At 46.9% G+C, this 21,924-nt stretch overlaps 13 non-coding genes and 1 pseudogene across 13 annotated transcripts; all 14 read left to right on the forward strand.

The window, feature by feature from the left end:
• Positions 1-864: 864 nt before the first annotated feature.
• LOC142282391 (U2 spliceosomal RNA) lies at positions 865-1,055 on the forward strand. Its single transcript, XR_012744309.1, has one exon. It is a non-coding gene; the product is annotated as a U2 spliceosomal RNA (small nuclear RNA).
• A 1,387-nt stretch (positions 1,056-2,442) lies between these two features.
• On the forward strand, positions 2,443-2,633 carry LOC142282402 (U2 spliceosomal RNA). The gene has a single exon (XR_012744318.1). It is a non-coding gene; the product is annotated as a U2 spliceosomal RNA (small nuclear RNA).
• Positions 2,634-4,020: 1,387 nt separating this feature from the next.
• Positions 4,021-4,211, forward strand: LOC142282403 (U2 spliceosomal RNA). Its single transcript, XR_012744319.1, has one exon. It is a non-coding gene; the product is annotated as a U2 spliceosomal RNA (small nuclear RNA).
• A 1,387-nt stretch (positions 4,212-5,598) lies between these two features.
• LOC142282404 (U2 spliceosomal RNA) lies at positions 5,599-5,789 on the forward strand. The gene has a single exon (XR_012744320.1). It is a non-coding gene; the product is annotated as a U2 spliceosomal RNA (small nuclear RNA).
• A 1,387-nt stretch (positions 5,790-7,176) lies between these two features.
• On the forward strand, positions 7,177-7,367 carry LOC142282405 (U2 spliceosomal RNA). The gene has a single exon (XR_012744321.1). It is a non-coding gene; the product is annotated as a U2 spliceosomal RNA (small nuclear RNA).
• Positions 7,368-8,754: 1,387 nt separating this feature from the next.
• Positions 8,755-8,945, forward strand: LOC142282393 (U2 spliceosomal RNA). Its single transcript, XR_012744310.1, has one exon. It is a non-coding gene; the product is annotated as a U2 spliceosomal RNA (small nuclear RNA).
• Positions 8,946-10,332: 1,387 nt separating this feature from the next.
• LOC142282394 (U2 spliceosomal RNA) lies at positions 10,333-10,523 on the forward strand. The gene has a single exon (XR_012744311.1). It is a non-coding gene; the product is annotated as a U2 spliceosomal RNA (small nuclear RNA).
• A 1,387-nt stretch (positions 10,524-11,910) lies between these two features.
• LOC142282401 (U2 spliceosomal RNA) lies at positions 11,911-12,037 on the forward strand (annotated as a pseudogene).
• A 684-nt stretch (positions 12,038-12,721) lies between these two features.
• Positions 12,722-12,917, forward strand: LOC142282400 (U2 spliceosomal RNA). Its single transcript, XR_012744317.1, has one exon. It is a non-coding gene; the product is annotated as a U2 spliceosomal RNA (small nuclear RNA).
• Positions 12,918-15,102: 2,185 nt separating this feature from the next.
• LOC142282399 (U2 spliceosomal RNA) lies at positions 15,103-15,301 on the forward strand. Its single transcript, XR_012744316.1, has one exon. It is a non-coding gene; the product is annotated as a U2 spliceosomal RNA (small nuclear RNA).
• Positions 15,302-16,689: 1,388 nt separating this feature from the next.
• On the forward strand, positions 16,690-16,880 carry LOC142282395 (U2 spliceosomal RNA). Its single transcript, XR_012744312.1, has one exon. It is a non-coding gene; the product is annotated as a U2 spliceosomal RNA (small nuclear RNA).
• Positions 16,881-18,266: 1,386 nt separating this feature from the next.
• Positions 18,267-18,457, forward strand: LOC142282396 (U2 spliceosomal RNA). The gene has a single exon (XR_012744313.1). It is a non-coding gene; the product is annotated as a U2 spliceosomal RNA (small nuclear RNA).
• A 1,387-nt stretch (positions 18,458-19,844) lies between these two features.
• On the forward strand, positions 19,845-20,035 carry LOC142282397 (U2 spliceosomal RNA). The gene has a single exon (XR_012744314.1). It is a non-coding gene; the product is annotated as a U2 spliceosomal RNA (small nuclear RNA).
• Positions 20,036-21,415: 1,380 nt separating this feature from the next.
• Positions 21,416-21,606, forward strand: LOC142282398 (U2 spliceosomal RNA). Its single transcript, XR_012744315.1, has one exon. It is a non-coding gene; the product is annotated as a U2 spliceosomal RNA (small nuclear RNA).
• Positions 21,607-21,924: the final 318 nt, after the last annotated feature.

The raw sequence follows: 21,924 nt of genomic DNA on the forward strand, positions 1-21,924 counted from the left end.
AGCTTCTGAGCTCAATTGGGGACAGTCATGGGTGATGAATGTTTGCAACCTACTGCGAAGCCTCATACCGCAATATAAGGAACGTCAAATACTAAGAAAGGGCGGCCTATGAAAGAATTACTACTTTCAATAAGTACACTTAAACGGCTAATTGGGAATAGAAAAACTGTAAAAAGCCCTCTGAGAAAGCCCCCCTCTAACCTTTGATAGTAAGCTTTTCTGTAGTCTGCCTGTTGATGTATTTTCCGTTTGAACTGTGCACAACATGAAGAGACGGAACACTGGCGGCTTGTCACAATGCCCCCCGATGACATCACAATAGCGCTGCTGCCTAGAAAACAAGCTGCGCAGAAGAAGTTGTTCTTTGGGTGGGAGGGTGGGCTAGTGGAAGGAGGGGGCAATCTCTTTTTTTCCCGGGTGGTAGGGGGATGACAGGAGAAGGGAAGCGGGTGGTGAGAAAGGTACAGAGGGCAGGGTTTGGGGGCTGGGAAGGAAAGGGAAAAGATTAGGGTTTGGGGATGATGAAAGGGCTTTCTACGGGTAAGGATGGCAAAGGGTGGCAGTGACGGAAAGTCAGTCAACCTGTCCTGTCCGTCTTTTTGTATCGTGAATTGGAAAGACTGCAAGGGGGAGGGGAGTTGCTTGCGCCCTAAAGGAGGAGTTATTCAGATTCATTGCAGTGGGCGGCGGCTGCAAAACGCACCATTCTTCTTGTTTTGGCTCTGCAAAGCAGCCTTTTCAAGGGTTGGCTTGGGTGACAAAATGTCTTGTGTAGGCGTGGGTTTGTCTCCCTCTCGCTCTCTCTCCCTAAGATGTGTCCGGCATAGGCCAGGGTGCCACTCGAGGCCCAAACCAATTCTGGTTATCGCTTCTCGGCCTTTTGGCTAAGATCAAGTGTAGTATCTGTTCTTATCAGTTTAATATCTGATACGTCCCCTATCTGGGGACCATATATTAAATGGATTTTTAGAACAGGGAGATGGAAAAAGAGCTTGCTCTGTCCACTCCACGCATTGACCTGGTATTGCAGTACCTCCAGGAACGGTGCACCCCTTCTTAACCCAGTTTCCAAAAGCAGAACTCAATTCACCTGATTCATATTAGCCCGATTTAATGAATTGGAAGAAAGCATACGTCTTCATATGCACCTCAATTTGGCCCATTCACTTTTCACACTTCCTCCTTTTGTTTTTTATCTTTCACACTTTTGACTTTCTTTATTCATCCAAATAGCAAACTCATCACCACTCAACCTGACCAACTCGGCTATGTCCCCGTGCTGCAGTTCTCTGTCTTATCTAGATCATTTGCAATTGAATGGAATAGATCCCTTTTGGACAAAGTGGATTCACCTGCTGCTGCAGTGACCACAGGTGTGATAACATCTAGAATTGGCATCTGGTGCGATCTCTCCGCTTCCACTCCAAAGAAAGTTACCTGTTTATTCCTATCATGCATTGGTTTTTGGGGTTTTCTTTGAGTAATGATGATCTCTTTAGTAGTCTGTTGGCGCCCTCTCCTGGAGGAATAGTTTGCTTGCTCTTGGACATTCTAAAAGAGAGGTCATGATAGACATTGAGCTTCTGAGCTCAATTGGGGACAGTCATGGGTGATGAATGTTTGCAACCTACTGCGAAGCCTCATACCGCAATATAAGGAACGTCAAATACTAAGAAAGGGCGGCCTATGAAAGAATTACTACTTTCAATAAGTACACTTAAACGGCTAATTGGGAATAGAAAAACTGTAAAAAGCCCTCTGAGAAAGCCCCCCTCTAACCTTTGATAGTAAGCTTTTCTGTAGTCTGCCTGTTGATGTATTTTCCGTTTGAACTGTGCACAACATGAAGAGACGGAACACTGGCGGCTTGTCACAATGCCCCCCGATGACATCACAATAGCGCTGCTGCCTAGAAAACAAGCTGCGCAGAAGAAGTTGTTCTTTGGGTGGGAGGGTGGGCTAGTGGAAGGAGGGGGCAATCTCTTTTTTTCCCGGGTGGTAGGGGGATGACAGGAGAAGGGAAGCGGGTGGTGAGAAAGGTACAGAGGGCAGGGTTTGGGGGCTGGGAAGGAAAGGGAAAAGATTAGGGTTTGGGGATGATGAAAGGGCTTTCTACGGGTAAGGATGGCAAAGGGTGGCAGTGACGGAAAGTCAGGCAACCTGTCCTGTCCGTCTTTTTGTATCGTGAATTGGAAAGACTGCAAGGGGGAGGGGAGTTGCTTGCGCCCTAAAGGAGGAGTTATTCAGATTCATTGCAGTGGGCGGCGGCTGCAAAACGCACCATTCTTCTTGTTTTGGCTCTGCAAAGCAGCCTTTTCAAGGGTTGGCTTGGGTGACAAAATGTCTTGTGTAGGCGTGGGTTTGTCTCCCTCTCGCTCTCTCTCCCTAAGATGTGTCCGGCATAGGCCAGGGTGCCACTCGAGGCCCAAACCAATTCTGGTTATCGCTTCTCGGCCTTTTGGCTAAGATCAAGTGTAGTATCTGTTCTTATCAGTTTAATATCTGATACGTCCCCTATCTGGGGACCATATATTAAATGGATTTTTAGAACAGGGAGATGGAAAAAGAGCTTGCTCTGTCCACTCCACGCATTGACCTGGTATTGCAGTACCTCCAGGAACGGTGCACCCCTTCTTAACCCAGTTTCCAAAAGCAGAACTCAATTCACCTGATTCATATTAGCCCGATTTAATGAATTGGAAGAAAGCATACGTCTTCATATGCACCTCAATTTGGCCCATTCACTTTTCACACTTCCTCCTTTTGTTTTTTATCTTTCACACTTTTGACTTTCTTTATTCATCCAAATAGCAAACTCATCACCACTCAACCTGACCAACTCGGCTATGTCCCCGTGCTGCAGTTCTCTGTCTTATCTAGATCATTTGCAATTGAATGGAATAGATCCCTTTTGGACAAAGTGGATTCACCTGCTGCTGCAGTGACCACAGGTGTGATAACATCTAGAATTGGCATCTGGTGCGATCTCTCCGCTTCCACTCCAAAGAAAGTTACCTGTTTATTCCTATCATGCATTGGTTTTTGGGGTTTTCTTTGAGTAATGATGATCTCTTTAGTAGTCTGTTGGCGCCCTCTCCTGGAGGAATAGTTTGCTTGCTCTTGGACATTCTAAAAGAGAGGTCATGATAGACATTGAGCTTCTGAGCTCAATTGGGGACAGTCATGGGTGATGAATGTTTGCAACCTACTGCGAAGCCTCATACCGCAATATAAGGAACGTCAAATACTAAGAAAGGGCGGCCTATGAAAGAATTACTACTTTCAATAAGTACACTTAAACGGCTAATTGGGAATAGAAAAACTGTAAAAAGCCCTCTGAGAAAGCCCCCCTCTAACCTTTGATAGTAAGCTTTTCTGTAGTCTGCCTGTTGATGTATTTTCCGTTTGAACTGTGCACAACATGAAGAGACGGAACACTGGCGGCTTGTCACAATGCCCCCCGATGACATCACAATAGCGCTGCTGCCTAGAAAACAAGCTGCGCAGAAGAAGTTGTTCTTTGGGTGGGAGGGTGGGCTAGTGGAAGGAGGGGGCAATCTCTTTTTTTCCCGGGTGGTAGGGGGATGACAGGAGAAGGGAAGCGGGTGGTGAGAAAGGTACAGAGGGCAGGGTTTGGGGGCTGGGAAGGAAAGGGAAAAGATTAGGGTTTGGGGATGATGAAAGGGCTTTCTACGGGTAAGGATGGCAAAGGGTGGCAGTGACGGAAAGTCAGGCAACCTGTCCTGTCCGTCTTTTTGTATCGTGAATTGGAAAGACTGCAAGGGGGAGGGGAGTTGCTTGCGCCCTAAAGGAGGAGTTATTCAGATTCATTGCAGTGGGCGGCGGCTGCAAAACGCACCATTCTTCTTGTTTTGGCTCTGCAAAGCAGCCTTTTCAAGGGTTGGCTTGGGTGACAAAATGTCTTGTGTAGGCGTGGGTTTGTCTCCCTCTCGCTCTCTCTCCCTAAGATGTGTCCGGCATAGGCCAGGGTGCCACTCGAGGCCCAAACCAATTCTGGTTATCGCTTCTCGGCCTTTTGGCTAAGATCAAGTGTAGTATCTGTTCTTATCAGTTTAATATCTGATACGTCCCCTATCTGGGGACCATATATTAAATGGATTTTTAGAACAGGGAGATGGAAAAAGAGCTTGCTCTGTCCACTCCACGCATTGACCTGGTATTGCAGTACCTCCAGGAACGGTGCACCCCTTCTTAACCCAGTTTCCAAAAGCAGAACTCAATTCACCTGATTCATATTAGCCCGATTTAATGAATTGGAAGAAAGCATACGTCTTCATATGCACCTCAATTTGGCCCATTCACTTTTCACACTTCCTCCTTTTGTTTTTTATCTTTCACACTTTTGACTTTCTTTATTCATCCAAATAGCAAACTCATCACCACTCAACCTGACCAACTCGGCTATGTCCCCGTGCTGCAGTTCTCTGTCTTATCTAGATCATTTGCAATTGAATGGAATAGATCCCTTTTGGACAAAGTGGATTCACCTGCTGCTGCAGTGACCACAGGTGTGATAACATCTAGAATTGGCATCTGGTGCGATCTCTCCGCTTCCACTCCAAAGAAAGTTACCTGTTTATTCCTATCATGCATTGGTTTTTGGGGTTTTCTTTGAGTAATGATGATCTCTTTAGTAGTCTGTTGGCGCCCTCTCCTGGAGGAATAGTTTGCTTGCTCTTGGACATTCTAAAAGAGAGGTCATGATAGACATTGAGCTTCTGAGCTCAATTGGGGACAGTCATGGGTGATGAATGTTTGCAACCTACTGCGAAGCCTCATACCGCAATATAAGGAACGTCAAATACTAAGAAAGGGCGGCCTATGAAAGAATTACTACTTTCAATAAGTACACTTAAACGGCTAATTGGGAATAGAAAAACTGTAAAAAGCCCTCTGAGAAAGCCCCCCTCTAACCTTTGATAGTAAGCTTTTCTGTAGTCTGCCTGTTGATGTATTTTCCGTTTGAACTGTGCACAACATGAAGAGACGGAACACTGGCGGCTTGTCACAATGCCCCCCGATGACATCACAATAGCGCTGCTGCCTAGAAAACAAGCTGCGCAGAAGAAGTTGTTCTTTGGGTGGGAGGGTGGGCTAGTGGAAGGAGGGGGCAATCTCTTTTTTTCCCGGGTGGTAGGGGGATGACAGGAGAAGGGAAGCGGGTGGTGAGAAAGGTACAGAGGGCAGGGTTTGGGGGCTGGGAAGGAAAGGGAAAAGATTAGGGTTTGGGGATGATGAAAGGGCTTTCTACGGGTAAGGATGGCAAAGGGTGGCAGTGACGGAAAGTCAGGCAACCTGTCCTGTCCGTCTTTTTGTATCGTGAATTGGAAAGACTGCAAGGGGGAGGGGAGTTGCTTGCGCCCTAAAGGAGGAGTTATTCAGATTCATTGCAGTGGGCGGCGGCTGCAAAACGCACCATTCTTCTTGTTTTGGCTCTGCAAAGCAGCCTTTTCAAGGGTTGGCTTGGGTGACAAAATGTCTTGTGTAGGCGTGGGTTTGTCTCCCTCTCGCTCTCTCTCCCTAAGATGTGTCCGGCATAGGCCAGGGTGCCACTCGAGGCCCAAACCAATTCTGGTTATCGCTTCTCGGCCTTTTGGCTAAGATCAAGTGTAGTATCTGTTCTTATCAGTTTAATATCTGATACGTCCCCTATCTGGGGACCATATATTAAATGGATTTTTAGAACAGGGAGATGGAAAAAGAGCTTGCTCTGTCCACTCCACGCATTGACCTGGTATTGCAGTACCTCCAGGAACGGTGCACCCCTTCTTAACCCAGTTTCCAAAAGCAGAACTCAATTCACCTGATTCATATTAGCCCGATTTAATGAATTGGAAGAAAGCATACGTCTTCATATGCACCTCAATTTGGCCCATTCACTTTTCACACTTCCTCCTTTTGTTTTTTATCTTTCACACTTTTGACTTTCTTTATTCATCCAAATAGCAAACTCATCACCACTCAACCTGACCAACTCGGCTATGTCCCCGTGCTGCAGTTCTCTGTCTTATCTAGATCATTTGCAATTGAATGGAATAGATCCCTTTTGGACAAAGTGGATTCACCTGCTGCTGCAGTGACCACAGGTGTGATAACATCTAGAATTGGCATCTGGTGCGATCTCTCCGCTTCCACTCCAAAGAAAGTTACCTGTTTATTCCTATCATGCATTGGTTTTTGGGGTTTTCTTTGAGTAATGATGATCTCTTTAGTAGTCTGTTGGCGCCCTCTCCTGGAGGAATAGTTTGCTTGCTCTTGGACATTCTAAAAGAGAGGTCATGATAGACATTGAGCTTCTGAGCTCAATTGGGGACAGTCATGGGTGATGAATGTTTGCAACCTACTGCGAAGCCTCATACCGCAATATAAGGAACGTCAAATACTAAGAAAGGGCGGCCTATGAAAGAATTACTACTTTCAATAAGTACACTTAAACGGCTAATTGGGAATAGAAAAACTGTAAAAAGCCCTCTGAGAAAGCCCCCCTCTAACCTTTGATAGTAAGCTTTTCTGTAGTCTGCCTGTTGATGTATTTTCCGTTTGAACTGTGCACAACATGAAGAGACGGAACACTGGCGGCTTGTCACAATGCCCCCCGATGACATCACAATAGCGCTGCTGCCTAGAAAACAAGCTGCGCAGAAGAAGTTGTTCTTTGGGTGGGAGGGTGGGCTAGTGGAAGGAGGGGGCAATCTCTTTTTTTCCCGGGTGGTAGGGGGATGACAGGAGAAGGGAAGCGGGTGGTGAGAAAGGTACAGAGGGCAGGGTTTGGGGGCTGGGAAGGAAAGGGAAAAGATTAGGGTTTGGGGATGATGAAAGGGCTTTCTACGGGTAAGGATGGCAAAGGGTGGCAGTGACGGAAAGTCAGGCAACCTGTCCTGTCCGTCTTTTTGTATCGTGAATTGGAAAGACTGCAAGGGGGAGGGGAGTTGCTTGCGCCCTAAAGGAGGAGTTATTCAGATTCATTGCAGTGGGCGGCGGCTGCAAAACGCACCATTCTTCTTGTTTTGGCTCTGCAAAGCAGCCTTTTCAAGGGTTGGCTTGGGTGACAAAATGTCTTGTGTAGGCGTGGGTTTGTCTCCCTCTCGCTCTCTCTCCCTAAGATGTGTCCGGCATAGGCCAGGGTGCCACTCGAGGCCCAAACCAATTCTGGTTATCGCTTCTCGGCCTTTTGGCTAAGATCAAGTGTAGTATCTGTTCTTATCAGTTTAATATCTGATACGTCCCCTATCTGGGGACCATATATTAAATGGATTTTTAGAACAGGGAGATGGAAAAAGAGCTTGCTCTGTCCACTCCACGCATTGACCTGGTATTGCAGTACCTCCAGGAACGGTGCACCCCTTCTTAACCCAGTTTCCAAAAGCAGAACTCAATTCACCTGATTCATATTAGCCCGATTTAATGAATTGGAAGAAAGCATACGTCTTCATATGCACCTCAATTTGGCCCATTCACTTTTCACACTTCCTCCTTTTGTTTTTTATCTTTCACACTTTTGACTTTCTTTATTCATCCAAATAGCAAACTCATCACCACTCAACCTGACCAACTCGGCTATGTCCCCGTGCTGCAGTTCTCTGTCTTATCTAGATCATTTGCAATTGAATGGAATAGATCCCTTTTGGACAAAGTGGATTCACCTGCTGCTGCAGTGACCACAGGTGTGATAACATCTAGAATTGGCATCTGGTGCGATCTCTCCGCTTCCACTCCAAAGAAAGTTACCTGTTTATTCCTATCATGCATTGGTTTTTGGGGTTTTCTTTGAGTAATGATGATCTCTTTAGTAGTCTGTTGGCGCCCTCTCCTGGAGGAATAGTTTGCTTGCTCTTGGACATTCTAAAAGAGAGGTCATGATAGACATTGAGCTTCTGAGCTCAATTGGGGACAGTCATGGGTGATGAATGTTTGCAACCTACTGCGAAGCCTCATACCGCAATATAAGGAACGTCAAATACTAAGAAAGGGCGGCCTATGAAAGAATTACTACTTTCAATAAGTACACTTAAACGGCTAATTGGGAATAGAAAAACTGTAAAAAGCCCTCTGAGAAAGCCCCCCTCTAACCTTTGATAGTAAGCTTTTCTGTAGTCTGCCTGTTGATGTATTTTCCGTTTGAACTGTGCACAACATGAAGAGACGGAACACTGGCGGCTTGTCACAATGCCCCCCGATGACATCACAATAGCGCTGCTGCCTAGAAAACAAGCTGCGCAGAAGAAGTTGTTCTTTGGGTGGGAGGGTGGGCTAGTGGAAGGAGGGGGCAATCTCTTTTTTTCCCGGGTGGTAGGGGGATGACAGGAGAAGGGAAGCGGGTGGTGAGAAAGGTACAGAGGGCAGGGTTTGGGGGCTGGGAAGGAAAGGGAAAAGATTAGGGTTTGGGGATGATGAAAGGGCTTTCTACGGGTAAGGATGGCAAAGGGTGGCAGTGACGGAAAGTCAGGCAACCTGTCCTGTCCGTCTTTTTGTATCGTGAATTGGAAAGACTGCAAGGGGGAGGGGAGTTGCTTGCGCCCTAAAGGAGGAGTTATTCAGATTCATTGCAGTGGGCGGCGGCTGCAAAACGCACCATTCTTCTTGTTTTGGCTCTGCAAAGCAGCCTTTTCAAGGGTTGGCTTGGGTGACAAAATGTCTTGTGTAGGCGTGGGTTTGTCTCCCTCTCGCTCTCTCTCCCTAAGATGTGTCCGGCATAGGCCAGGGTGCCACTCGAGGCCCAAACCAATTCTGGTTATCGCTTCTCGGCCTTTTGGCTAAGATCAAGTGTAGTATCTGTTCTTATCAGTTTAATATCTGATACGTCCCCTATCTGGGGACCATATATTAAATGGATTTTTAGAACAGGGAGATGGAAAAAGAGCTTGCTCTGTCCACTCCACGCATTGACCTGGTATTGCAGTACCTCCAGGAACGGTGCACCCCTTCTTAACCCAGTTTCCAAAAGCAGAACTCAATTCACCTGATTCATATTAGCCCGATTTAATGAATTGGAAGAAAGCATACGTCTTCATATGCACCTCAATTTGGCCCATTCACTTTTCACACTTCCTCCTTTTGTTTTTTATCTTTCACACTTTTGACTTTCTTTATTCATCCAAATAGCAAACTCATCACCACTCAACCTGACCAACTCGGCTATGTCCCCGTGCTGCAGTTCTCTGTCTTATCTAGATCATTTGCAATTGAATGGAATAGATCCCTTTTGGACAAAGTGGATTCACCTGCTGCTGCAGTGACCACAGGTGTGATAACATCTAGAATTGGCATCTGGTGCGATCTCTCCGCTTCCACTCCAAAGAAAGTTACCTGTTTATTCCTATCATGCATTGGTTTTTGGGGTTTTCTTTGAGTAATGATGATCTCTTTAGTAGTCTGTTGGCGCCCTCTCCTGGAGGAATAGTTTGCTTGCTCTTGGACATTCTAAAAGAGAGGTCATGATAGACATTGAGCTTCTGAGCTCAATTGGGGACAGTCATGGGTGATGAATGTTTGCAACCTACTGCGAAGCCTCATACCGCAATATAAGGAACGTCAAATACTAAGAAAGGGCGGCCTATGAAAGAATTACTACTTTCAATAAGTACACTTAAACGGCTAATTGGGAATAGAAAAACTGTAAAAAGCCCTCTGAGAAAGCCCCCCTCTAACCTTTGATAGTAAGCTTTTCTGTAGTCTGCCTGTTGATGTATTTTCCGTTTGAACTGTGCACAACATGAAGAGACGGAACACTGGCGGCTTGTCACAATGCCCCCCGATGACATCACAATAGCGCTGCTGCCTAGAAAACAAGCTGCGCAGAAGAAGTTGTTCTTTGGGTGGGAGGGTAGGCTAGTGGAAGGAGGGGGCAATCTCTTTTTTTCCCGGGTGGTAGGGGGATGACAGGAGAAGGGAAGCGGGTGGTGAGAAAGGTACAGAGGGCAGGGTTTGGGGGCTGGGAAGGAAAGGGAAAAGATTAGGGTTTGGGGATGATGAAAGGGCTTTCTACGGGTAAGGATGGCAAAGGGTGGCAGTGACGGAAAGTCAGGCAACCTGTCCTGTCCGTCTTTTTGTATCGTGAATTGGAAAGACTGCAAGGGGGAGGGGAGTTGCTTGCGCCCTAAAGGAGGAGTTATTCAGATTCATTGCAGTGGGCGGCGGCTGCAAAACGCACCATTCTTCTTGTTTTGGCTCTGCAAAGCAGCCTTTTCAAGGGTTGGCTTGGGTGACAAAATGTCTTGTGTAGGCGTGGGTTTGTCTCCCTCTCGCTCTCTCTCCCTAAGATGTGTCCGGCATAGGCCAGGGTGCCACTCGAGGCCCAAACCAATTCTGGTTATCGCTTCTCGGCCTTTTGGCTAAGATCAAGTGTAGTATCTGTTCTTATCAGTTTAATATCTGATACGTCCCCTATCTGGGGACCATATATTAAATGGATTTTTAGAACAGGGAGATGGAAAAAGAGCTTGCTCTGTCCACTCCACGCATTGACCTGGTATTGCAGTACCTCCAGGAACGGTGCACCCCTTCTTAACCCAGTTTCCAAAAGCAGAACTCAATTCACCTGATTCATATTAGCCCGATTTAATGAATTGGAAGAAAGCATACGTCTTCATATGCACCTCAATTTGGCCCATTCACTTTTCACACTTCCTCCTTTTTTTTTTTATCTTTCACACTTTTGACTTTCTTTATTCATCCAAATAGCAAACTCATCACCACTCAACCTGACCAACTCGGCTATGTCCCCGTGCTGCAGTTCTCTGTCTTATCTAGATCATTTGCAATTGAATGGAATAGATCCCTTTTGGACAAAGTGGATTCACCTGCTGCTGCAGTGACCACAGGTGTGATAACATCTAGAATTGGCATCTGGTGCGATCTCTCCGCTTCCACTCCAAAGAAAGTTACCTGTTTATTCCTATCATGCATTGGTTTTTGGGGTTTTCTTTGAGTAATGATGATCTCTTTAGTAGTCTGTTGGCGCCCTCTCCTGGAGGAATAGTTTGCTTGCTCTTGGACATTCTAAAAGAGAGGTCATGATAGACATTGAGCTTCTGAGCTCAATTGGGGACAGTCATGGGTGATGAATGTTTGCAACCTACTGCGAAGCCTCATACCGCAATATAAGGAACGTCAAATACTAAGAAAGGGCGGCCTATGAAAGAATTACTACTTTCAATAAGTACACTTAAACGGCTAATTGGGAATAGAAAAACTGTAAAAAGCCCTCTGAGAAAGCCCCCCTCTAACCTTTGATAGTAAGCTTTTCTGTAGTCTGCCTGTTGATGTATTTTCCGTTTGAACTGTGCACAACATGAAGAGACGGAACACTGGCGGCTTGTCACAATGCCCCCCGATGACATCACAATAGCGCTGCTGCCTAGAAAACAAGCTGCGTAGAAGAAGTTGTTCTTTGGGTGGGAGGGTGGGCTAGTGGAAGGAGGGGGCAATCTCTTTTTTTCCCGGGTGGTAGGGGGATGACAGGAGAAGGGAAGCGGGTGGTGAGAAAGGTACAGAGGGCAGGGTTTGGGGGCTGGGAAGGAAAGGGAAAAGATTAGGGTTTGGGGATGATGAAAGGGCTTTCTACGGGTAAGGATGGCAAAGGGTGGCAGTGACGGAAAGTCAGGCAACCTGTCCTGTCCGTCTTTTTGTATCGTGAATTGGAAAGACTGCAAGGGGGAGGGGAGTTGCTTGCGCCCTAAAGGAGGAGTTATTCAGATTCATTGCAGTGGGCGGCGGCTGCAAAACGCACCATTCTTCTTGTTTTGGCTCTGCAAAGCAGCCTTTTCAAGGGTTGGCTTGGGTGACAAAATGTCTTGTGTAGGCGTGGGTTTGTCTCCCTCTCGCTCTCTCTCCCTAAGATGTGTCCGGCATAGGCCAGGGTGCCACTCGAGGCCCAAACCAATTCTGGTTATCGCTTCTCGGCCTTTTGGCTAAGATCAAGTGTAGTATCTGTGAGGCTCGGCAGATGCAATGCACACTGGAAGGTTGCGCTTGCTAGTACTCTTAATGTATAGTATATTCATCTAGAGGAAAACATGGCCCTACCAGGATCGAGGCTATTAGACTGAGTAAGTGTGGGGGCTATGGTGCAATGTGCCCCAGGACTGACGACCCTGGAGTGAGTCTGAGCTTGCTGGCTTGGGACCCCGGCGAGCCTTGGGCTCTGTAGCACACCGTACCTTGCCCTTTCATACTTTCTGAGCATATTGCTCTATCCCGGCCTTCTGGCTAGGAAGGAAAATTTTTATAATCATGGTCGGAGGTCCGTTCAGCTTTGGGCTGAGAAACCAACACCCGGTTGGAGGTCCGGGTCAGCTTCGGCTGAGAAACCAACACCCGGTTGGAGGTCTGGGTCAGCTTCGGCTGAGAAACCAACACCCGGTTGGAGGTCCGGGTCAGCTTCGGCTGAGAAACCAACACCCGGTTGGAGGTCCGGTTAGCCTTGGGCTGAGAAACCAACACCGGTTGACGGTCCGGGCAGTTTCGGCTGCGAAACCAACAACTAGTAGCTCTCTACTCCACTTGGGTAAGATGCCTGGGTGGACGCTGGGAGCAACGACAAGGCTCAACCAGGCTTCGGCTTGGGGGAGCACCGAAGATCCCTGACCCTTGCTGTGGCCTTCTGGCTCGGAGGGACGGGGTTGATTTTTGGGGACCCTCTCCTCACGGAGGGGTCCACACGAATCCTAGCCTTTGCACTGTTTTTGGTGTGACTTCGGTCATGCATTTTTTGCGGTGCTTTGGAAAGCTTCATTAAATCAAAATCTGTTCTTATCAGTTTAATATCTGATACGTCCCCTATCTGGGGACCATATATTAAATGGATTTTTAGAACAGGGAGATGGAAAAAGAGCTTGCTCTGTCCACTCCACGCATTGACCTGGTATTGCAGTACCTCCAGGAACGGTGCACCCCTTCTTAACCCAGTTTCCAAAAGCAGAACTCAATTCACCTGATTCATATTAGCCCGATTTAATGAATTGGAAGAAAGCATACGTCTTCATATGCACCTCAATTTGGCCCATTCACTTTTCACACTTCCTCCTTTTGTTTTTTATCTTTCACACTTTTGACTTTCTTTATTCATCCAAATAGCAAACTCATCACCACTCAACCTGACCAACTCGGCTATGTCCCCGTGCTGCAGTTCTCTGTCTTATCTAGATCATTTGCAATTGAATGGAATAGATCCCTTTTGGACAAAGTGGATTCACCTGCTGCTGCAGTGACCACAGGTGTGATAACATCTAGAATTGGCATCTGGTGCGATCTCTCCGCTTCCACTCCAAAGAAAGTTACCTGTTTATTCCTATCATGCATTGGTTTTTGGGGTTTTCTTTGAGTAATGATGATCTCTTTAGTAGTCTGTTGGCGCCCTCTCCTGGAGGAATAGTTTGCTTGCTCTTGGACATTCTAAAAGAGAGGTCATGATAGACATTGAGCTTCTGAGCTCAATTGGGGACAGTCATGGGTGATGAATGTTTGCAACCTACTGCGAAGCCTCATACCGCAATATAAGGAACGTCAAATACTAAGAAAGGGCGGCCTATGAAAGAATTACTACTTTCAATAAGTACACTTAAACGGCTAATTGGGAATAGAAAAACTGTAAAAAGCCCTCTGAGAAAGCCCCCCTCTAACCTTTGATAGTAAGCTTTTCTGTAGTCTGCCTGTTGATGTATTTTCCGTTTGAACTGTGCACAACATGAAGAGACGGAACACTGGCGGCTTGTCACAATGCCCCCCGATGACATCACAATAGCGCTGCTGCCTAGAAAACAAGCTGCGCAGAAGAAGTTGTTCTTTGGGTGGGAGGGTGGGCTAGTGGAAGGAGGGGGCAATCTCTTTTTTTCCCGGGTGGTAGGGGGATGACAGGAGAAGGGAAGCGGGTGGTGAGAAAGGTACAGAGGGCAGGGTTTGGGGGCTGGGAAGGAAAGGGAAAAGATTAGGGTTTGGGGATGATGAAAGGGCTTTCTACGGGTAAGGATGGCAAAGGGTGGCAGTGACGGAAAGTCAGGCAACCTGTCCTGTCCGTCTTTTTGTATCGTGAATTGGAAAGACTGCAAGGGGGAGGGGAGTTGCTTGCGCCCTAAAGGAGGAGTTATTCAGATTCATTGCAGTGGGCGGCGGCTGCAAAACGCACCATTCTTCTTGTTTTGGCTCTGCAAAGCAGCCTTTTCAAGGGTTGGCTTGGGTGACAAAATGTCTTGTGTAGGCGTGGGTTTGTCTCCCTCTCGCTCTCTCTCCCTAAGATGTGTCCGGCATAGGCCAGGGTGCCACTCGAGGCCCAAACCAATTCTGGTTATCGCTTCTCGGCCTTTTGGCTAAGATCAAGTGTAGTGTTGTTCGAAGAGGTGGTTTAAGCTCCAGGCCACCTTAGTACAATGATACAATGCACACTGGAAGGTTGCGCTTGCTAGTACTCTGGGTGGATAGTATATTCATCTAGTGGAAAACATGGCCCTACCAGGATCAAGGCTATTAGACTGAGTAAGGATGGGGGGCTATGGTACAACGTGCCCCAGGACTGACGACCCTGGAGTGAGTCTGAGCTTGCTGGCTTGGGACCCCGGCAAGCCTTGGGCTCTGTAGCACACCGTACCTTGCCTTTTCATACTTTTTGAGCATATTACCCTATCCCGGCCTTCTGGCTAGGAAGGGAAATTTTTATAATCCCGGTCGGAGGTCTGGTCAGCTTTGGGCTGAGAAACTAACACCCGGTTGGAGGTCCGGGTCAGCTTCGGCTGAGAAACCAACACCCGGTTGGAGGTCTGGGTCAGCTTCGGCTGAGAAACCAACACCCGGTTGGAGGTCCGGTTAGCCTTGGGCTGAGAAACCAACACCGGTTGACGGTCCGGGCAGTTTCGGCTGCGAAACCAACAACTAGTAGCTCTCTACTCCACTTGGGTAAGATGCCTGGGTGGACGCTGGGAGCAACGACAAGGCTCAACCAGGCTTCGGCTTGGGGGAGCACCGAAGATCCCTGACCCTTGCTGTGGCCTTCTGGCTCGGAGGGACGGGGTTGATTTTTGGGGACCCTCTCCTCACGGTGGGGTCCACACGAATCCTAGCCTTTGCACTGTTTTTGGTGTGACTTCGGTCATACATTTTTTGTGGTGCTTTGGAAAGCTTCATTAAATCAAAAAAATCTGTTCTTATCAGTTTAATATCTGATACGTCCCCTATCTGGGGACCATATATTAAATGGATTTTTAGAACAGGGAGATGGAAAAAGAGCTTGCTCTGTCCACTCCACGCATTGACCTGGTATTGCAGTACCTCCAGGAACGGTGCACCCCTTCTTAACCCAGTTTCCAAAAGCAGAACTCAATTCACCTGATTCATATTAGCCCGATTTAATGAATTGGAAGAAAGCATACGTCTTCATATGCACCTCAATTTGGCCCATTCACTTTTCACACTTCCTCCTTTTGTTTTTTATCTTTCACACTTTTGACTTTCTTTATTCATCCAAATAGCAAACTCATCACCACTCAACCTGACCAACTCGGCTATGTCCCCGTGCTGCAGTTCTCTGTCTTATCTAGATCATTTGCAATTGAATGGAATAGATCCCTTTTGGACAAAGTGGATTCACCTGCTGCTGCAGTGACCACAGGTGTGATAACATCTAGAATTGGCATCTGGTGCGATCTCTCCGCTTCCACTCCAAAGAAAGTTACCTGTTTATTCCTATCATGCATTGGTTTTTGGGGTTTTCTTTGAGTAATGATGATCTCTTTAGTAGTCTGTTGGCGCCCTCTCCTGGAGGAATAGTTTGCTTGCTCTTGGACATTCTAAAAGAGAGGTCATGATAGACATTGAGCTTCTGAGCTCAATTGGGGACAGTCATGGGTGATGAATGTTTGCAACCTACTGCGAAGCCTCATACCGCAATATAAGGAACGTCAAATACTAAGAAAGGGCGGCCTATGAAAGAATTACTACTTTCAATAAGTACACTTAAACGGCTAATTGGGAATAGAAAAACTGTAAAAAGCCCTCTGAGAAAGCCCCCCTCTAACCTTTGATAGTAAGCTTTTCTGTAGTCTGCCTGTTGATGTATTTTCCGTTTGAACTGTGCACAACATGAAGAGACGGAACACTGGCGGCTTGTCACAATGCCCCCCGATGACATCACAATAGCGCTGACTGCCTAGAAAACAAGCTGCGCAGAAGAAGTTGTTCTTTGGGTGGGAGGGTGGGCTAGTGGAAGGAGGGGGCAATCTCTTTTTTTCCCGGGTGGTAGGGGGATGACAGGAGAAGGGAAGCGGGTGGTGAGAAAGGTACAGAGGGCAGGGTTTGGGGGCTGGGAAGGAAAGGGAAAAGATTAGGGTTTGGGGATGATGAAAGGGCTTTCTACGGGTAAGGATGGCAAAGGGTGGCAGTGACGGAAAGTCAGGCAACCTGTCCTGTCCGTCTTTTTGTATCGTGAATTGGAAAGACTGCAAGGGGGAGGGGAGTTGCTTGCGCCCTAAAGGAGGAGTTATTCAGATTCATTGCAGTGGGCGGCGGCTGCAAAACGCACCATTCTTCTTGTTTTGGCTCTGCAAAGCAGCCTTTTCAAGGGTTGGCTTGGGTGACAAAATGTCTTGTGTAGGCGTGGGTTTGTCTCCCTCTCGCTCTCTCTCCCTAAGATGTGTCCGGCATAGGCCAGGGTGCCACTCGAGGCCCAAACCAATTCTGGTTATCGCTTCTCGGCCTTTTGGCTAAGATCAAGTGTAGTATCTGTTCTTATCAGTTTAATATCTGATACGTCCCCTATCTGGGGACCATATATTAAATGGATTTTTAGAACAGGGAGATGGAAAAAGAGCTTGCTCTGTCCACTCCACGCATTGACCTGGTATTGCAGTACCTCCAGGAACGGTGCACCCCTTCTTAACCCAGTTTCCAAAAGCAGAACTCAATTCACCTGATTCATATTAGCCCGATTTAATGAATTGGAAGAAAGCATACGTCTTCATATGCACCTCAATTTGGCCCATTCACTTTTCACACTTCCTCCTTTTGTTTTTTATCTTTCACACTTTTGACTTTCTTTATTCATCCAAATAGCAAACTCATCACCACTCAACCTGACCAACTCGGCTATGTCCCCGTGCTGCAGTTCTCTGTCTTATCTAGATCATTTGCAATTGAATGGAATAGATCCCTTTTGGACAAAGTGGATTCACCTGCTGCTGCAGTGACCACAGGTGTGATAACATCTAGAATTGGCATCTGGTGCGATCTCTCCGCTTCCACTCCAAAGAAAGTTACCTGTTTATTCCTATCATGCATTGGTTTTTGGGGTTTTCTTTGAGTAATGATGATCTCTTTAGTAGTCTGTTGGCGCCCTCTCCTGGAGGAATAGTTTGCTTGCTCTTGGACATTCTAAAAGAGAGGTCATGATGACATTGAGCTTCTGAGCTCAATTGGGGACAGTCATGGGTGATGAATGTTTGCAACCTACTGCGAAGCCTCATACCGCAATATAAGGAACGTCAAATACTAAGAAAGGGCGGCCTATGAAAGAATTACTACTTTCAATAAGTACACTTAAACGGCTAATTGGGAATAGAAAAACTGTAAAAAGCCCTCTGAGAAAGCCCCCCTCTAACCTTTGATAGTAAGCTTTTCTGTAGTCTGCCTGTTGATGTATTTTCCGTTTGAACTGTGCACAACATGAAGAGACGGAACACTGGCGGCTTGTCACAATGCCCCCCGATGACATCACAATAGCGCTGCTGCCTAGAAAACAAGCTGCGCAGAAGAAGTTGTTCTTTGGGTGGGAGGGTGGGCTAGTGGAAGGAGGGGGCAATCTCTTTTTTTCCCGGGTGGTAGGGGGATGACAGGAGAAGGGAAGCGGGTGGTGAGAAAGGTACAGAGGGCAGGGTTTGGGGGCTGGGAAGGAAAGGGAAAAGATTAGGGTTTGGGGATGATGAAAGGGCTTTCTACGGGTAAGGATGGCAAAGGGTGGCAGTGACGGAAAGTCAGGCAACCTGTCCTGTCCGTCTTTTTGTATCGTGAATTGGAAAGACTGCAAGGGGGAGGGGAGTTGCTTGCGCCCTAAAGGAGGAGTTATTCAGATTCATTGCAGTGGGCGGCGGCTGCAAAACGCACCATTCTTCTTGTTTTGGCTCTGCAAAGCAGCCTTTTCAAGGGTTGGCTTGGGTGACAAAATGTCTTGTGTAGGCGTGGGTTTGTCTCCCTCTCGCTCTCTCTCCCTAAGATGTGTCCGGCATAGGCCAGGGTGCCACTCGAGGCCCAAACCAATTCTGGTTATCGCTTCTCGGCCTTTTGGCTAAGATCAAGTGTAGTATCTGTTCTTATCAGTTTAATATCTGATACGTCCCCTATCTGGGGACCATATATTAAATGGATTTTTAGAACAGGGAGATGGAAAAAGAGCTTGCTCTGTCCACTCCACGCATTGACCTGGTATTGCAGTACCTCCAGGAACGGTGCACCCCTTCTTAACCCAGTTTCCAAAAGCAGAACTCAATTCACCTGATTCATATTAGCCCGATTTAATGAATTGGAAGAAAGCATACGTCTTCATATGCACCTCAATTTGGCCCATTCACTTTTCACACTTCCTCCTTTTGTTTTTTATCTTTCACACTTTTGACTTTCTTTATTCATCCAAATAGCAAACTCATCACCACTCAACCTGACCAACTCGGCTATGTCCCCGTGCTGCAGTTCTCTGTCTTATCTAGATCATTTGCAATTGAATGGAATAGATCCCTTTTGGACAAAGTGGATTCACCTGCTGCTGCAGTGACCACAGGTGTGATAACATCTAGAATTGGCATCTGGTGCGATCTCTCCGCTTCCACTCCAAAGAAAGTTACCTGTTTATTCCTATCATGCATTGGTTTTTGGGGTTTTCTTTGAGTAATGATGATCTCTTTAGTAGTCTGTTGGCGCCCTCTCCTGGAGGAATAGTTTGCTTGCTCTTGGACATTCTAAAAGAGAGGTCATGATAGACATTGAGCTTCTGAGCTCAATTGGGGACAGTCATGGGTGATGAATGTTTGCAACCTACTGCGAAGCCTCATACCGCAATATAAGGAACGTCAAATACTAAGAAAGGGCGGCCTATGAAAGAATTACTACTTTCAATAAGTACACTTAAACGGCTAATTGGGAATAGAAAAACTGTAAAAAGCCCTCTGAGAAAGCCCCCCTCTAACCTTTGATAGTAAGCTTTTCTGTAGTCTGCCTGTTGATGTATTTTCCGTTTGAACTGTGCACAACATGAAGAGACGGAACACTGGCGGCTTGTCACAATGCCCCCCGATGACATCACAATAGCGCTGCTGCCTAGAAAACAAGCTGCGCAGAAGAAGTTGTTCTTTGGGTGGGAGGGTGGGCTAGTGGAAGGAGGGGGCAATCTCTTTTTTTCCCGGGTGGTAGGGGGATGACAGGAGAAGGGAAGCGGGTGGTGAGAAAGGTACAGAGGGCAGGGTTTGGGGGCTGGGAAGGAAAGGGAAAAGATTAGGGTTTGGGGATGATGAAAGGGCTTTCTACGGGTAAGGATGGCAAAGGGTGGCAGTGACGGAAAGTCAGGCAACCTGTCCTGTCCGTCTTTTTGTATCGTGAATTGGAAAGACTGCAAGGGGGAGGGGAGTTGCTTGCGCCCTAAAGGAGGAGTTATTCAGATTCATTGCAGTGGGCGGCGGCTGCAAAACGCACCATTCTTCTTGTTTTGGCTCTGCAAAGCAGCCTTTTCAAGGGTTGGCTTGGGTGACAAAATGTCTTGTGTAGGCGTGGGTTTGTCTCCCTCTCGCTCTCTCTCCCTAAGATGTGTCCGGCATAGGCCAGGGTGCCACTCGAGGCCCAAACCAATTCTGGTTATCGCTTCTCGGCCTTTTGGCTAAGATCAAGTGTAGTATCTGTTCTTATCAGTTTAATATCTGATACGTCCCCTATCTGGGGACCATATATTAAATGGATTTTTAGAACAGGGAGATGGAAAAAGAGCTTGCTCTGTCCACTCCACGCATTGACCTGGTATTGCAGTACCTCCAGGAACGGTGCACCCCTTCTTAACCCAGTTTCCAAAAGCAGAACTCAATTCACCTGATTCATATTAGCCCGATTTAATGAATTGGAAGAAAGCATACGTCTTCATATGCACCTCAATTTGGCCCATTCACTTTTCACACTTCCTCCTTTTGTTTTTTATCTTTCACACTTTTGACTTTCTTTATTCATCCAAATAGCAAACTCATCACCACTCAACCTGACCAACTCGGCTATGTCCCCGTGCTGCAGTTCTCTGTCTTATCTAGATCATTTGCAATTGAATGGAATAGATCCCTTTTGGACAAAGTGGATTCACCTGCTGCTGCAGTGACCACAGGTGTGATAACATCTAGAATTGGCATCTGGTGCGATCTCTCCGCTTCCACTCCAAAGAAAGTTACCTGTTTATTCCTATCATGCATTGGTTTTTGGGGTTTTCTTTGAGTAATGATGATCTCTTTAGTAGTCTGTTGGCGCCCTCTCCTGGAGGAATAGTTTGCTTGCTCTTGGACATTCTAAAAGAGAGGTCATGATAGACATTGAGCTTCTGAGCTCAATTGGGGACAGTCATGGGTGATGAATGTTTGCAACCTACTGCGAAGCCTCATACCGCAATATAAGGAACGTCAAATACTAAGAAAGGGCGGCCTATGAAAGAATTACTACTTTCAATAAGTACACTTAAACGGCTAATTGGGAATAGAAAAACTGTAAAAAGCCCTCTGAGAAAGCCCCCCTCTAACCTTTGATAGTAAGCTTTTCTGTAGTCTGCCTGTTGATGTATTTTCCGTTTGAACTGTGCACAACATGAAGAGACGGAACACTGGCGGCTTGTCACAATGCCCCCCGATGACATCACAATAGCGCTGCTGCCTAGAAAACAAGCTGCGCAGAAGAAGTTGTTCTTTGGGTGGGAGGGTGGGCTAGTGGAAGGAGGGGGCAATCTCTTTTTTTCCCGGGTGGTAGGGGGATGACAGGAGAAGGGAAGCGGGTGGTGAGAAAGGTACAGAGGGCAGGGTTTGGGGGCTGGGAAGGAAAGGGAAAAGATTAGGGTTTGGGGATGATGAAAGGGCTTTCTACGGGTAAGGATGGCAAAGGGTGGCAGTGACGGAAAGTCAGGCCCTGTCCGTCTTTTTGTATCGTGAATTGGAAAGACTGCAAGGGGGAGGGGAGTTGCTTGCGCCCTAAAGGAGGAGTTATTCAGATTCATTGCAGTGGGCGGCGGCTGCAAAACGCACCATTCTTCTTGTTTTGGCTCTGCAAAGCAGCCTTTTCAAGGGTTGGCTTGGGTGACAAAATGTCTTGTGTAGGCGTGGGTTTGTCTCCCTCTCGCTCTCTCTCCCTAAGATGTGTCCGGCATAGGCCAGGGTGCCACTCGAGGCCCAAACCAATTCTGGTTATCGCTTCTCGGCCTTTTGGCTAAGATCAAGTGTAGTATCTGTTCTTATCAGTTTAATATCTGATACGTCCCCTATCTGGGGACCATATATTAAATGGATTTTTAGAACAGGGAGATGGAAAAAGAGCTTGCTCTGTCCACTCCACGCATTGACCTGGTATTGCAGTACCTCCAGGAACGGTGCACCCCTTCTTAACCCAGTTTCCAAAAGCAGAACTCAATTCACCTGATTCATATTAGCCCGATTTAATGAATTGGAAGAAAGCATACGTCTTCATATGCACCTCAATTTGGCCCATTCACTTTTCACACTTCCTCCTTTTGTTTTTTATCTTTCACACTTTTGACTTTCTTTATTCATCCAAATAGCAAACTCATCACCACTCAACCTGACCAACTCGGCTATGTCCCCGTGCTGCAGTTCTCTGTCTTATCTAGATCATTTGCAATTGAATGGAATAGATCCCTTTTGGACAAAGTGGATTCACCTGCTGCTGCAGTGACCACAG

The sequence above is a fragment of the Anomaloglossus baeobatrachus genome, unplaced genomic scaffold (assembly GCF_048569485.1).
Source record: "Anomaloglossus baeobatrachus isolate aAnoBae1 unplaced genomic scaffold, aAnoBae1.hap1 Scaffold_5085, whole genome shotgun sequence".
Classification (NCBI taxonomy): Eukaryota; Metazoa; Chordata; class Amphibia; order Anura; family Aromobatidae; genus Anomaloglossus; species Anomaloglossus baeobatrachus.